Raw genomic sequence first — 14,362 nt, forward strand, 5'->3', positions numbered from 1 at the left:
CTGTGTCAATTAGTGGTAATGAAAGAGATTGTAAGCCACCAGCCAGCCACTACCGCCTCAAAGGATTTGAGTTCTGGTGATTTCACTCTGAGAGGGCGTTGTAGCTGTGCACTGGCTGCCATTTGATCTCCATGCACTTGCTTTGAGATTGTTCAATGAATAGAGACTTGCAATGTGCAGTAAATGTGTGTTTCTGTATTATTATCACAAGCGAATACGCAAGAAAGGTCGGTCTTTTAAAAAGCCGGAATCAGTCCAGTGGTTTTGGAGTGGCTGAATTATTGATAAGTTAATCGATCAGTTTCTGGGCCGTTGCTCTTTTCCCTGCTCTCTGTGATTGTAATCGCAATGGGCATTTACTGGCATTGCCGGAATTGCGCTCTGTCGCAGTGCTGCTTTGTAAAGCACGGTGCAACACACATTGTGACCACTAGATGGCGCTTTTGAACAACACAAATAAAAATACGGTAGTTGACATTTTTGGAAGAGCTTGGCTTACCGTGCAATGAAAGGTATACCTGTATAAAGGGTTATGTGATTGTTTTAGCTACTGGCTAGATTACATCGTACATCGTACTAAATTGTGTTGAAAGCCAATTACAAGCAATACAGAGTATTACCATAATGCTATTTACTTCATAATGCCAGCTAATGTTTAATACAGTACATATATTTACTTACATGCAATTGGACAGTTTGGAAATATTTGCTTGCATGTCATTGGAAGTTAGCCAAAGTGAGTCATTTCAAATATGAGCAGCTCTTGCTGTGTTTAATACTGTACTGACATGCAGCAAGGGTTACCCGTTAGTCCCCTATGAAAAAAAAAGAGACCATGGAACTTGATTTTCTTCTTAAAAACTGAATTGTGGCCAGGAGCTTCTAAATATAGGAATCCCTCATTAGTAAACCTGTGGGTCATTTTCTGATTTGACTCTTCTCCCCTCTGTTAAACACACAGGAGGCATGCTCGCGTCAGCACAGAACTGGAGATTTGAATCCGCTCCCATTAGAAGAGCTGGGAGAGGCGGACTGCCGTGCAGGATGACACACTGTGACGATGCCTGTCAGCAGGGGCAGGGGTCACGCACGCGCTACTGAAGTCCAGGATCGAGAGACAGGGCACTGTGTTATCTAGCAGGCTGCCACGTGGACTGGAATACAGATGCTCTACTAAAAGTGTCTTAGATTCGCTGAGCTCTTCAGGTCCCTGTAACGTGCTGCATTTTGAACAGCTAAACGAGGAGGGTAAAGCCGCGTCATGAATACTGATCGCTTCGCTGGAGCCCTTAATGCTTCCCTAGTGCCAGCCACCAGCTCTCCCAGGCAATGGGCTGCACTGGCTTGGCGTGGTTTATCTCATGGGTGAAGTGGTCATGAAACAAGCTGATTGACATCACTGGAAGCTGCAGTCTGCTAGTTACAGGCACAGCCCTCCAAAAGAGATCCCTAATTCAGAGACGTGGTATGGTTTCAGATTGGTTTATATTGATGGACCAGGAAGAGCTCATTCAGTGGTTTCAATTCACAAAAGTGTAAGGACTGTTTTAAGGCATGTTTTCATAAGGACTGTTTTTCAGAGAGTGTTTCTAAACATTCTCATGGGTTAAACAGTGCCTTGAAACGATAGAACATATAAAATAATGGATGAGCTGCAGCGAATGACAAGGCTGTAATTGTATCAAGGGGTTCGGGTGACATCATAAACCACGAGAGTGAAATATCCAAGAGATTTGAAAAGGGTTTCATGAACTACAAACGTAATGAGCATATTTTTTGAATAGGGTATGGTGTCTTATACTTACAATTGACACATAATGATCTTTCCCAGACCTGTGTACTGGTCTGCATCTTTGAAAGAGTTATGGCTGGGTTTGCAATATAAATCAAGTCCTCTCCCTCACATTGACAACATGGAACTGGCCCCTCCAATCTATTTCCATGTGAATGTGTACGCGAGGGTCATGTTACACACGCTGGCAGCGGCATTCCACAAGCAGAACATCGGAATGCAAGCGAGAGTTCCATCGGAATGCAAGCAAGAGTTCCATCGGAATGCAAACGAGAGTTCCATCGGAATGCAAGCGAGAGTTATTTTATTATTATTATTTATTTCTTAGCAGACACCCTTATCCAGGGCGACTTACAATTGTTACAAGATATCACATTATACATCATTTCACATTATTTTACATACAATTACCCATTTATACAGTTGGGTTTTTACTGGAGCAATCTAGGTAAAGTACCTTGCTCAAGGGTACAGCAGCAGTGTCCCCCACTGGGGATTGAACCCACAACCCTCCGGTCAAGAGTCCAGAGCCCTAACCACTACTCCACACTGCTGTCCTCAATAGGACTGCTGTCCTATCCCGAGAGTTCCATCGGAATACAAGCGAGAGTTCCATCATCAGCACTCGGAGAGGCTGTCCGGAGAGCACCGTGTCTTATTACTCTCCTCGGCTTTTAGAAACAGTTTGTGTAGCTTTTAAAAAACAATTTAAGAAATTGCCTTGAATACGCATCTTCACTGTGCAATTTGTTCCCCTGTAGAAAATGGATCCTGTCATCTTGCCATCAGGCAGTAAGCAGCAATTCAGCCATTATGAAAATGCCAGACGCCCCCGAGGAAAACATAACTTGCAATGTGAAACAGAGAGCTGCTATCTCAGATTGCTTTTTGAAAGTATCCACACGTACAGAGGGGACATGAGTGTCAACCTTATAAAGCTTAGCTGGAAAAATTATTGTCATGTCTGTGCTATAAACTATATTCAGAGAATACTTAACCCCTTCAACACCTGTACAGCCTTCCTTCTAATGCAAAAATAAAAACTGACATCATTGCAAAAACTGCAAGAATTGGAAGCCAAATAACATGATAAGTGGGTAAGTCAATTATTTCATTTTGCTTTCCTTATTTAGTCTGCCTTTAGGGATAGGGTGCAAATTTACAACCCAGCTGTCTCACCCAACAGCCTGAATGCCTGGGAGTGAAGTCACTCTGCAAATAGATGAGATTTAGAGGAGCAGGCCTATCAAGTGGAGATGAAACAATCGAGCCTGCTTGATTTACAGGACCCAGACAGATCTTTCAGGTTGTTTTGACCGCTTCTCTGGGTTGTTTTTTTTTTTTTTTAGATATTCAATCCAGTTTGGCTGGCATACTGTCCAGGCTTAATGCCAATGGACAGTCATTGGAAACAATGACGTAATTTGACATTCTGAAGGGGTTTCGCTGGATTTTAATGCTTATCATTTTATTTTCTTAGCTAGGTTCAAATAAGGGCATGGGAAAAATATATATATAAAAAACAGAACGGTTTAAAACGTCGAGATCCTGAGTTAATTTATCTTGCGATCTCTTGTTTTCTTTTTTCATTGACGTGTACATACACCAAAGTTATTGTTATTCCCATTGAGTGCCATTGTATGAAAACACACACGCCATTTGGCATGCATGTTCTATCCTGTTTTGAGTTTATTTACAAACACAAGTATAAATAAACCACCGGCCCTTCCGTTTGGAGAAAGAGCGTGCGATTTGCGTTTCTGTTTGCAATTTTCCATTTTTGCTCACGGAGCTGCGTCATTCGTTTTCCCCTTGCATACAGCATGGACCTTCCTTTACCGCGTGCGTGCTTCCGTAAACACGGCTAATCAGTTTGTCCTTCCTGCTTCCAACCCTGAGACAGTTTCACACAGCCAGAGCACATGCTCGGTAATGGCATTACCACCCTCTCGCTCTAAGAAGACAATGTGGGTCTGACTTGCACATCTGCTCCCGATGTTTATCAGGACTCAGCCAGAAGCGACGGAGCTTCCCCGTTTCCCACCGCTGCCTGATTACTCCCCATCAATCTCTGTCAGGAAACGTGTTTGATAACCTGCAATTAAGCAGCTGAGGAGTCGTATGCTTTCATAATAATGTCCCTTAATACTGTGTGCACCGCTGTAGTTCCGCTGCTTTGCCCTTTACTCCAGTCATAAGCAAATCCTGGCTTTATCAGGAATTAATGACGAGGCATATTTTAATTTACCCTGCAAAGCGAACTTCTTTTTCTTTACCTCTACATCGCTGGATCCTTTGTGGGTGTGTCCTGGTTAAAACCTTCAAAAACCTGAATCACGCACGCCATCCTGAGCCACTGATGAAACCAGCTAATGCAATATACAATAAAACACACCGTGACATTAAAGTCTGCCCAGTGTAACGAGATGGTTTTTCCAATATCAGGTCTCGGCTCCCTGTTTCTCCATTTATGCGCTCAGATGTCAGCACAGAGGCGATTAAAGGGGGTCTGATGAGGTTATTGCTGAAGGCTGAACTTTTGCTATTTTAAGTTTCTATTGCTTTCTCTTTTAAAAGCCCCGCTGCACACAATAAAATATATTGCTTATATATGCTATAAGTATATTGCTTATTATTACAACAGTGAAATACACAAACGTACGGTCCCTTTACTGTTACAGGAAAATATGTATATGTATACTATTTTTTCATAAATGGGAATTTTCGCTACATATTACACTGGGTACATTTAATGGAAATCGTGAAATCTGTGAGAACTGTGAAAAAATGACAGCCTGAGATCTACCTAGAGACAAGAACTGAACCCAAGGTGGTGTAGTTGCAGGCTTGACAACCGCACAGGGCTGATGTTGTTTGAGAATGACTGGGATGGTTTATGGAAAAAGGTGCCTGGCGACTCGCAGGGTGAAGGAAAACTAACCGCAAATAACAAATGCCAGCGGCGTTCTGTTTAACGCCAGGATGAGCGGGTGATAGAGCTGAGAGAATGGCATTAACATTGAATCCTCCATTGCTGATACGAGGAAATGACGATTGCATGTTCAAAGAGAGTCCCATATGAGAGAGGTCTACACTGACAGACTGTTGTTTTAGTTTTACAGATCCGCACCGAGCTCAGAGAAGCTCGGATCACACTCCAACCCAGATAGTCCCCTTGTCTGGAACCCGAGAGGCAATCAATCTTATCTCTACGTGTTCTGTCTGCAGCGTCATTACCGGCCATGTTGAGCTATTTTTGTTCATACTTCTGAAGTAGCCTGTTTTCGGAAACCACTCATAAATGAAACAGCAAAGCATTATTTCTTCTTTCTTCTTGTTTTAAAAAAACAAACTTTGGCTGGAGTGGCTCATTCCCACAGACGCTGTGTTTACAAAAGAGGCCTAAGGGGTCTGGCAGAAACATTCTGTCCAGGAAGATGTTGGATTTCTTCCCTCTGCCCAGACAAACAAGGGAGGGGGTCTGGAACCCGAGTCCTTTTTCCTTTATCGGGAGCCAAGGTCCGGAGCCAGCAACTCCATTTCCACAACTTTGTTTCCCCCTTCAATTTCTTCACACTAAATTTGTTAAGCGTGCTTCCTGGAGCTGTGGAGCATTGTTCAGACAACACCCCAATGCATTCACAATGTGTGCAGGGTTATCTGTAAGTGTATGTGTGTGTGTGTGTGTGTGTGTGTGTGTGTGTGTGTGTGTGTGTGTGTGTGTGTGTGTGTGTGTGTGTGTTAAACGAAAACTAGTTACATGGTTTCTATTAAAAAACATACGAGGAACCAATTCATTTTGCAATCCACTCTTTACCTTTTCTGGTAAGGGAAAGTGCTATTGCCAGAACCTCCTAAATCCCTGGAACACATTTGAAAATCTTAGTCACTGAAATAGGGCCTGTTTTACATTCAGATTTTGGTTTTCACAACCACAGCACACAAAGGGCTCTATTGCCAACTGTTCAAATTACTTCGGAAAACTCCAGTCTACATATGGCCTGTGGATTTTTTTGCCTTTAAGCACTCTGACCTTCAGAGACAGTGGGCCATAAAACTAAGAGAACAGGGACCTGCAAGAAGCGATGTTTCCCCGCACTTGACGGGTGGTCTCTGGGAATATCGTGCAGACGTTCCCTTGACAATGTTTCAAGTCTACTGTGAGTGAGCCACATGGCAATAATCCACACTGTCCATCAAAGAACCAAATGCTCCCCTAGCAAGCACACTGCAATACTTAAAAACAATGCTGCATATTGGACACAGCATGCAGTAAAATTCAGTACTGTAGCATTTCAGGTTTTGCGTTTTTGCGGTGCTGAATTCTAGCTGTAACGTTTTCTATCAGTAATTTCATACTGAAGTTAAAAGCACCCCTGTGACCTCCATGAGCGCTGAGTGTCTCACCTCCATGTAGCACCGTGACTGTAATTTGCATGATCTTGCAACTCCAGGGCTGCTTAAAGTGTGTTCTGTCCTTGCAGAAGCCAATTAAAACCTGCACTTCAGCATCGCACTCGAGATCCAGATATCATGAGGCTCAGACACTTTTATTTCATTAGTTTAAAGCAACTCACGTCCACCGCCGTGCGAACAGCAATTTATATTCAGGATGAAATACTGAGTTGGGTGAACTCCAGGACCAGGGGCTGTATTTATCTGCCATCTACAGCATTACAGATTCATTAAAAGTTGCCCTGCACAGTAACTCCATTGTTAATAATAATAATGCTGTATTCGATTCAGTGAGGGTGAAAATAGATCTCATTGTATTGTGCTTCAAAAAAGGCTCTTTAGCAGTAAAATGGTATTTGACCTATTGTGCATTCTCAACAATACATTATTTAGGTATATGCATTCAAAAATCCCTACTCTAATGTATTATCCTGTCAGAGCCAATAGCAGATCACAAAGCAATGCAATCTGATCAGTGGGACTGTGGGCTTCAAACACTGTTCACCACACCTGTTCTGCAAGCTGGTGGAGCCCATACAGGACAGTACAGAATCCACACTGTCACATGATTTCTTTTGAATCAGAAGGCACAGGCACAGAGACATCAACCAACAGGCTAGATTCTCAAAGCTATTTACCATAAAACATGAGCTCAATTTTTGTCACAAATAATAACACCATTCATATTCAGGTAACACTTGCACACAATGCTGTCATGCATAGTTACAATGTACTTAATGTGTCACTCTGTATATGTCAGTACATCATTTTAGCAGCACTGGGTTAGGGTTAGAGTATTGTTCTTTTCTATGTTTTGATTAATGGTAAGTATTGCTCTTCTGCATTTGCCAACTCTGGGAATGAAAAGGAGTGTTTTTTTTAAGAATGCTTTCTGTCTTTACCCTCACCTGAACTTCGTGTTTGTCAGCCAGACAACCCCAGAAAGGATGAAGATGTTTTCAGTCCTAGTAAAGCAAATTTAAAGAGCCCCCCAGAAGAGGCAGTCAGTTAACTTCTCAGTAAAGTAAAGCTGTGTGCGTGCTGGCGGGATTGAGTTATCATTACCGGGGTGTGTCACTCAAGCACTCGGAACAGAGCGTCCTATTGCAGTCCTCAGAGGTCATTACAGTGGCAGAAAAGGAGTCCCTCAGAACAAAGACAAACGTTTGGAAAAACTGGATTGATTTTTTTTTTGTCCTTTCCCCGATTTTCTACAAGAGATAACATCTCCGCGTTCCCCTTTGAGGAAATCAATAGCCATGCATTTTGTATGATTCTGTTTCAGTCGCCACTTGAAGCCACGTGACCCGTCTGTCTCTCTGAGATGTAGCTTTGAGAACCGCAACAGCTTCTGGTTATCCAAGCTTTACCAGAACCTTTCATTGCTTTGCTTCTTCTCTGTTAATGAGAACCGTCCTTCTGCCACACAATATGACATCCATTAGACAGCACTCAAAGTGTGCCTTCTCACTGTGACAAACTATTAACTAAGCACCCAAACCAACTTGAGTGTAAGTGCACACTTAAGTGTGCTTTCAACATCAGCAACCATTAACTTGGCACACTGAGCGCTAACGCTTGAGTGTCTGTGTCCCTGAACCTGTCCGTTAGGCTCTTTTGAAGCTGTGCATGTTGTTTGTTTGCTCTGCATCAAAGCAACCAGACCGAGCAATTTGTTCAATTTTCACGCTAGCCGATTCCCTGGCTGGTGGTGGATTCAGACTATGGTTAGCTGTCTCCATTAAAAAGCTATTTGCATTTTGGTCAGGCTCCCTAATATGCATAGCATCAGGAGGCAGGCCTGTGTAAACATGGCATGTGTAAGGGCCTTCGGGATGTCGGGAGGTGTTTGCTGGAGTCTCTGTCTGGTAGGAGTATATACACTATACTGCATTCATTTGCCAGCGTTATAAACAAAGACTTTGCATCAAGTTTTGCATTGGCTTTTGTTCGCTTTCCTTTTTCGGTGATGCTTCATGTGAATTGGACTCTGTGGAGCATTCATAACACCTTCCTACATAACACAGCGTAGCTGTGCTGAATCCTTCATAATCGCTTTGAAAAGCAACAGTGTATGTCTGCGTCACATTGCCCTTACCACTAGAACTGTAATTCAGTCAGGAAACTCATGCGATAGATTATTTATTAACAGACTAGACAGCACCACTACAATACATATTTTACACTGCATTCTTTGGCATCTCCTTCCGAGGTACCCCTGCTCATGAATTATCTTGCAGATAAGTGGAGAGGCTGGTCATAGGGGAGCCATGAGCAGGGGAGCAGGATAGCTGCCATCCCCCAGTTAGACAAAGCCGAAAAAAGCAGACAGAGGCTGGGGAAGAGGAGGAGAACTCTGGGTTGAGGGAAGATATCAATCCTTTCCTTGCCGATCATTGGAAATATTGTTTATCAAGGGAAGAATGAGAAACTATTTGATTTTGTCTGGTATTGGAAGTGCCTAAACCCAGAACCATCGATTCACTCACTTACTGAGATCTAAAGGGGTTCACATTTGGATAAACGGTGCTCTAGCGATTGGTAAAATGTAAAGGTGCATGGCTTCAGTATATGTACTGTGCAGAACACCCCACCCCAAGAGAGGAATACACATCCAACCTGGACTGTCACATTGTAACTTCCTTAATAAAAAATATATTTGATTTCTTAATACAGATAAGATCATAAAAAATACATGAAGTGGAACTAATCTTAATCACTTGCGCTTGTGGAGCATAAAAAACGAAATGGCTCATTTGTGCCAAAAATGTTGGGTAATTGGAGGAAATGGTCCGATCGATTTGAAGATCCAAGCATTCACATTCTTTGTTGGTTTAATTGCTCTTGTTCATTTTCTCACCCAGATATTGTAAGTAATGGAAAGCAGGGACTCCAGGGATATTATTAAAAGGCTTCTTCATGCATTGAAAGAATATCACTAAGCACTCTATGAAAAGACTGGAAAGTCAGAGGGAGAGACAGACAGACATACAAACAGGTACCCCAGCGTCGGGGCCTGTGTTGTTATTAAATCTGCACTCCTGTGCGGTGTGTCAACACCCTCTTCTCTGTGTCTGATTCAGTATTATTCAGTGCTGACCCACGTATGTAACATCGCCCTGTTACAGTGGCGTAATTCTCCTTCTTCTGGTACTACTTATTGGCGCTGAAACACAGCTTCATCAGACAAGGAGTGCAGATAAGCTAGTGACTGAGATGGCGTCCTGTCCAGTCCTGTTCTGCTGAACGGTGCTTAGGCTGGTAATTGAAAGGGACGGGACTCTGACAGCCTGACAGAATCGGAAAGGAAAGTGTTTCTGGGAGTGAAACGCAGGATACTGGATCCGACGTCTCCTGTCAATCAGCTCCCTGGAACAGAGAGCGTCACTTGAGCACAAAATAATACAAGTAGAACCAAAAGGAACCCTGCCTTAGTTTGGAGGTTGATTCATTTTGCTGAACCTTTGCATGCTAATGCAGTTATAAAAATCACAGGGTGTTCTGTAATACTATAAGCAAGATTTCTAATCTAAGATATAAATGACTTTGGTGCGTCTCGGTTTATAACAGATCCCCCTTGAAACAAACCTTACATTTCTTTCAGGAGTCTTGGCACCTCAATGCAGCAATAGCTACCTGTGTTCAAAATGCAGCCGCTGTCACCTTTGCCTCGTCTGGATTGCCCCCAGTGCCGGTGCCAGCAGATGCCCAGGCATTGCCAGGTGTTTCTGCAGCAGGTGTCCTGGCTGGCATTGCTGAAGGCAGCTGGCACGATCTAGCTTGAAAATCCTGCCTTGGCATCTGGGACCAGGCCAGCCAATCCCGGGCTTGGGAACGAGCGATGAGAAGGAGTATTCTCAGGACCCCACTGAAATGCAATTTGGTGTCTCTGCTGGTGTGATTATGTGTCATTTATTTTATTTGTGAGCGCTGCAGCAAATTCTGATTTGAATTTGCCTTTATCAGAGAGACACATAAACAGCAATATATGGCAGGAATCAAAGATAAACATCCACCTTAAAGGTGGTTTTAGCAATGTAAAATACCAAAGATGTTTCTGTTTTTTTTTTCTCAAAGATGACACTGAAATGTTAATTTAGCTGAGAGGCACATCATGGTTTTTAATGAGCTCAATTCCAGACCCCTGGAGCTGTGGAATTTCTGATTAAGCGCGGGCAATAACCCTGGAGTTGTTTAGCCAGTATCAACAAGTTGCTCTTGTTGTTTTGTGTCATTCCAGGAAAAAAAAAAATAAAAAGTTAAAAAGTGTTCTTTCCCCCTGATTAGAAACAATGTATCGTAATGGTAAGCAGGCCACTGTTAATTAGAACATATCTCATCAGTCCCACTGAGTTCAAGCCTGCTTCTTGGAATGTTGGAATGGAATGTTACCAGCCCTGGAGAGCTGGGGGGTGGGAGGGGGTCATACAGCACAGGAATATCACCCCAAATTTCTTGTTGTTTCTTACAAATAATGCACGAGACAGCAAATGGCGAAAGGAATGCATAAATATATAAAATAGGGAGGGGGGAAACAATGGAAGAATGACAAAAGCATGGAATGGTAAAAGCATTGATAATAATGATACCGTGTCAAGACGGTGAAGTCCTGATGTGTTTTCACTTAAATTGCCCGACCTTGAGAATGCTCCATTGTCATCACTTCAACACCTGAGCCCCATCCACATCCACTAATGAGCAACACACTTCATGTGTAGTTTTTTTTTTTTAAACTCAAAAGGGGAAGAAAAATCAAAGACAGGGCAATTAAATGTCAATGAAGAACAGATTACAGCTAATGGTTGCAGAGCCCATCTGGAATAAAAATGGGCTTCATAATTTATGCATTAACTGCTTAGCGTTCGTTCGGCAGGAAAAACAACACTGTTTCAACTTTGCAGACACGTCTGTCTAGTAAACAGAGCAGCCACAACCCACCAGGACAGGGGTTCAGTAAAGATCTTTTTTAAAAGGCAAGGACGCAATTGTATCAGTAAAAGGGTTAGGGTTAGAGTTCAGGCTTTATCATGCGAAAAATGACACATTAAGTATGTAACTATGTATAATAACATTGTAATTGTGTGTAAATACACAGGTATTAAGTAACTACTATGTAAATACACAGGTATTAGAGACACTTTGTGGAAAAGGTTACCCAACTTTCTATTCACCCGTCTGCGTTTTCTTAATTTAAGGAGGGGTAACCAAAGCTTTCAAATCTATTCTTCCTTAGTCCTTATTAGCATTAACAACCTTATAATGATAGGTAGTAAGAAAATGCATAGGAACTGTAACGTTTCCAAGTTAGAATAGACATTGTATATATGTGATCTGTGCCCTGCAAACGGTTCATGTCTGATCTGTTTTTCATTTACTTTCTGTTTATTTTCTTGGCGAGTGTTTGACGGGCAATGTGATTTGAAGTGCAGTGCGCAAAGAAAGATTTGCTAGCAGCTGTGCAGTAGGAGTTGTTCCATTAGGATATTCATATAGCTGCCTCCATCTGTATTCTGAGGACTGAGTCATCTGACAGTAATACAAATACATACCGTATAAAACTGTGTATAAGTCGCACCGGTGTATAAGTTGCTCCCCCCTTTTTAGGACCCCCTAAAAATACCTTATACAAAGGTACACTTCAACACAGTAATTAGGGCTTCACCTGGCCTTATTGCCTGGTCAGTGGCCGTGTCAGGAGCAACTTGCATTGCTCTGATTGCATCTTTTACATTCTAATTCCTGTGTTCCAAGTTCTGAATTCTCTATTCCATATTGCATGTAATTAAGAGGTGTGACATTTAGTCTTAGTAAAATATTGAACTGGCTTGCTCAGCTTGTGAAATGGCAAAGATGGCACATGTCTTGCTTTAGAATTATATTTCAGTGGCACATGTGCCATATTGAGTAACCCATACGGCATTTAATTTGAATATGTCTTAGTTATAACACAGCCAAATGCATCACGTCAAGTCAATTTCTGCTGTGCTTAAGATAGTCTGTCAGCCTTTATTTTAATAACACAGCACCCAGTATCTATTAAGGATAATATCCTTAGGCAGGCAGTAAAGATTCATTTAATGATGCTGAGTAATGTGACTGTGTTTTCTCCTTTGAGATGCCGTGTACGATTTACCACAAAGGTTCCTAAAACACGTTTTGTCTTGACTGCTGTATGTTACTGTATAAGAGCCTTTCTCTTATTCACTGCTTTCAATAATTGTTTGGAAGAGGGAGCAGCTTATTGAAAATGTGCAAAGAATCACCATCCCAGGGCTAGCCAAGAAACTGAACTAAACTCCAGTCCTGATCTTGCTAGTAATTACAGGAATGTCACCACGAGCCTCTACACGTGCAGGTATCAGGGATAAGGTATTTGCCACTGATATGCTCATGTGAAAAACCAGGCGTTCAAACAGAGCTTCTGCACCACAATGTGCATTCACAAAAAAGCCTTTGTCTGAACGAAGCTGGAGACCAAACCTTGCAGAGCAGCATGCTCATGGTATGGGAATGCTATGGGAATGAGGTACACATGCAAAACACAGGAAGGTGTACTGTAAAAGGGCACAAAGAAACATCAACTGCAAAACAAGACTGCTAGGACACCTGTGCAGGCAAGCAGTTTACCATTAACCCTCATTACTGCAGAACTAGAAAGACTAGAACCAGCTGCTGTATTTGATTTGATCTGCTTTGTTTCTGCCTTGTAAAGTCTCTCGCTGATCGCCTACTGAAATAATGAGTCATCTTGTTTATACACGTGTGTCACCTCATGTTTTGCACTGGTAAATTGTATTCCTTTTCATCTTATAGAAAAAGAATTGCAGTGAATAAGGCCCCCATGAAAGGGGTAGCTGATTATCATTTCCCCCAACTGCAGTGGCTGAATCACCCCCATGCACATATTTCTTCATCCCAAGATCTCCTGTTGCCTTTGCTCAGCTACCAGCGATAACTAAGGAAACATTAAAAGGAAAGCCGTCTGAAAAAGTCCATTTATTTAGATCACAAGATGAAACAACTTCAGCCTAGTTATTTATCCGGGCCGGGGTGTGAAAAAACTGTGCTAATGATGATTTGGAGACAAATGCATCCTGTTTTTTGAATAACAAGCAAGATCACCAGGGTCCCTCACCACAAAGCTGGCTTGACAAACACTCTGTTGTTCATTGGGAATGATGTTTGGGTGTCATTAGGAGTCCCAGGAAGCCTCTCCTACATTACCGCACACCTTCGGATCAACACCAGAGAATAACACCTTCCTGCTGCTGGAGAACGTGCTCCAAGAGGTAAGCGGTAAGTGAAGAGGAGCGTGTAAACCACACGATGAAAGCTCTGCTTTGCAGGGTGAAGGGGTTTGCTTCAGTAACCACAGAGGACGAGAGGTGAGCAGGATGCTCCAGATACACTGCGGATCTCTCAAGTACCAAAGAAGAATCTCCCCCCCCCCCCCCATGCACGCAGAGCTGAGAAAGTCACGGCATGGTGGGGAGAATTAGGGATCAGTGGGCTTCACACACAAGCCCTCAAAATGCAGTCCTGTAATCGCAGTCTGTTCAATGGTGGGGTGGGGGTGGGGGGGGGGTCATTATACAATACATACTTGGGTTTTCTGTTTTATATTCACCTTTCTTTCACCTTTCTTCCATGTCTTATTGGACCAAGGCAAGTTTCCATGGAAACCAGACTAGCCGGAGTGTTTTATTATTGCTCTCGATGCTGAAGAAAAGACAAGAAAGGTGAAGGCCTTAATTAAGGTTCTAGATTTCCTTTCACGTCACCAGAATACTGCAGGATGGGACCCGAGCAATGGCTGTGTGTGTGTGTGTCTGTGTGAATGTGTACGAGTGTGTGTGTGTGTGTGTGTGTGTGTGTAGGGTCCAGTCAGAGAGCACGCTCTCTCTCAAGGTTTATGGTACTTAGTGGACAGCAATCAATCATGAACATACCACATATTAGCACAGTTATTGGCAGTATCTAATTGGGAATGTCTTCTATGAATGGCATATGAAAAGGAGTAATGTAAATCATTGGAAACTACATGGGCGAAACTCTGCAAGGCTTTCTGAAATGATCTGAAATCTTCTGACTCTGACACTTTGTAAACCCTGCAGT

The sequence above is a fragment of the Acipenser ruthenus genome, chromosome 29, assembly GCF_902713425.1.
Source record: "Acipenser ruthenus chromosome 29, fAciRut3.2 maternal haplotype, whole genome shotgun sequence".
Lineage (NCBI taxonomy): Eukaryota > Metazoa > Chordata > Actinopteri > Acipenseriformes > Acipenseridae > Acipenser > Acipenser ruthenus.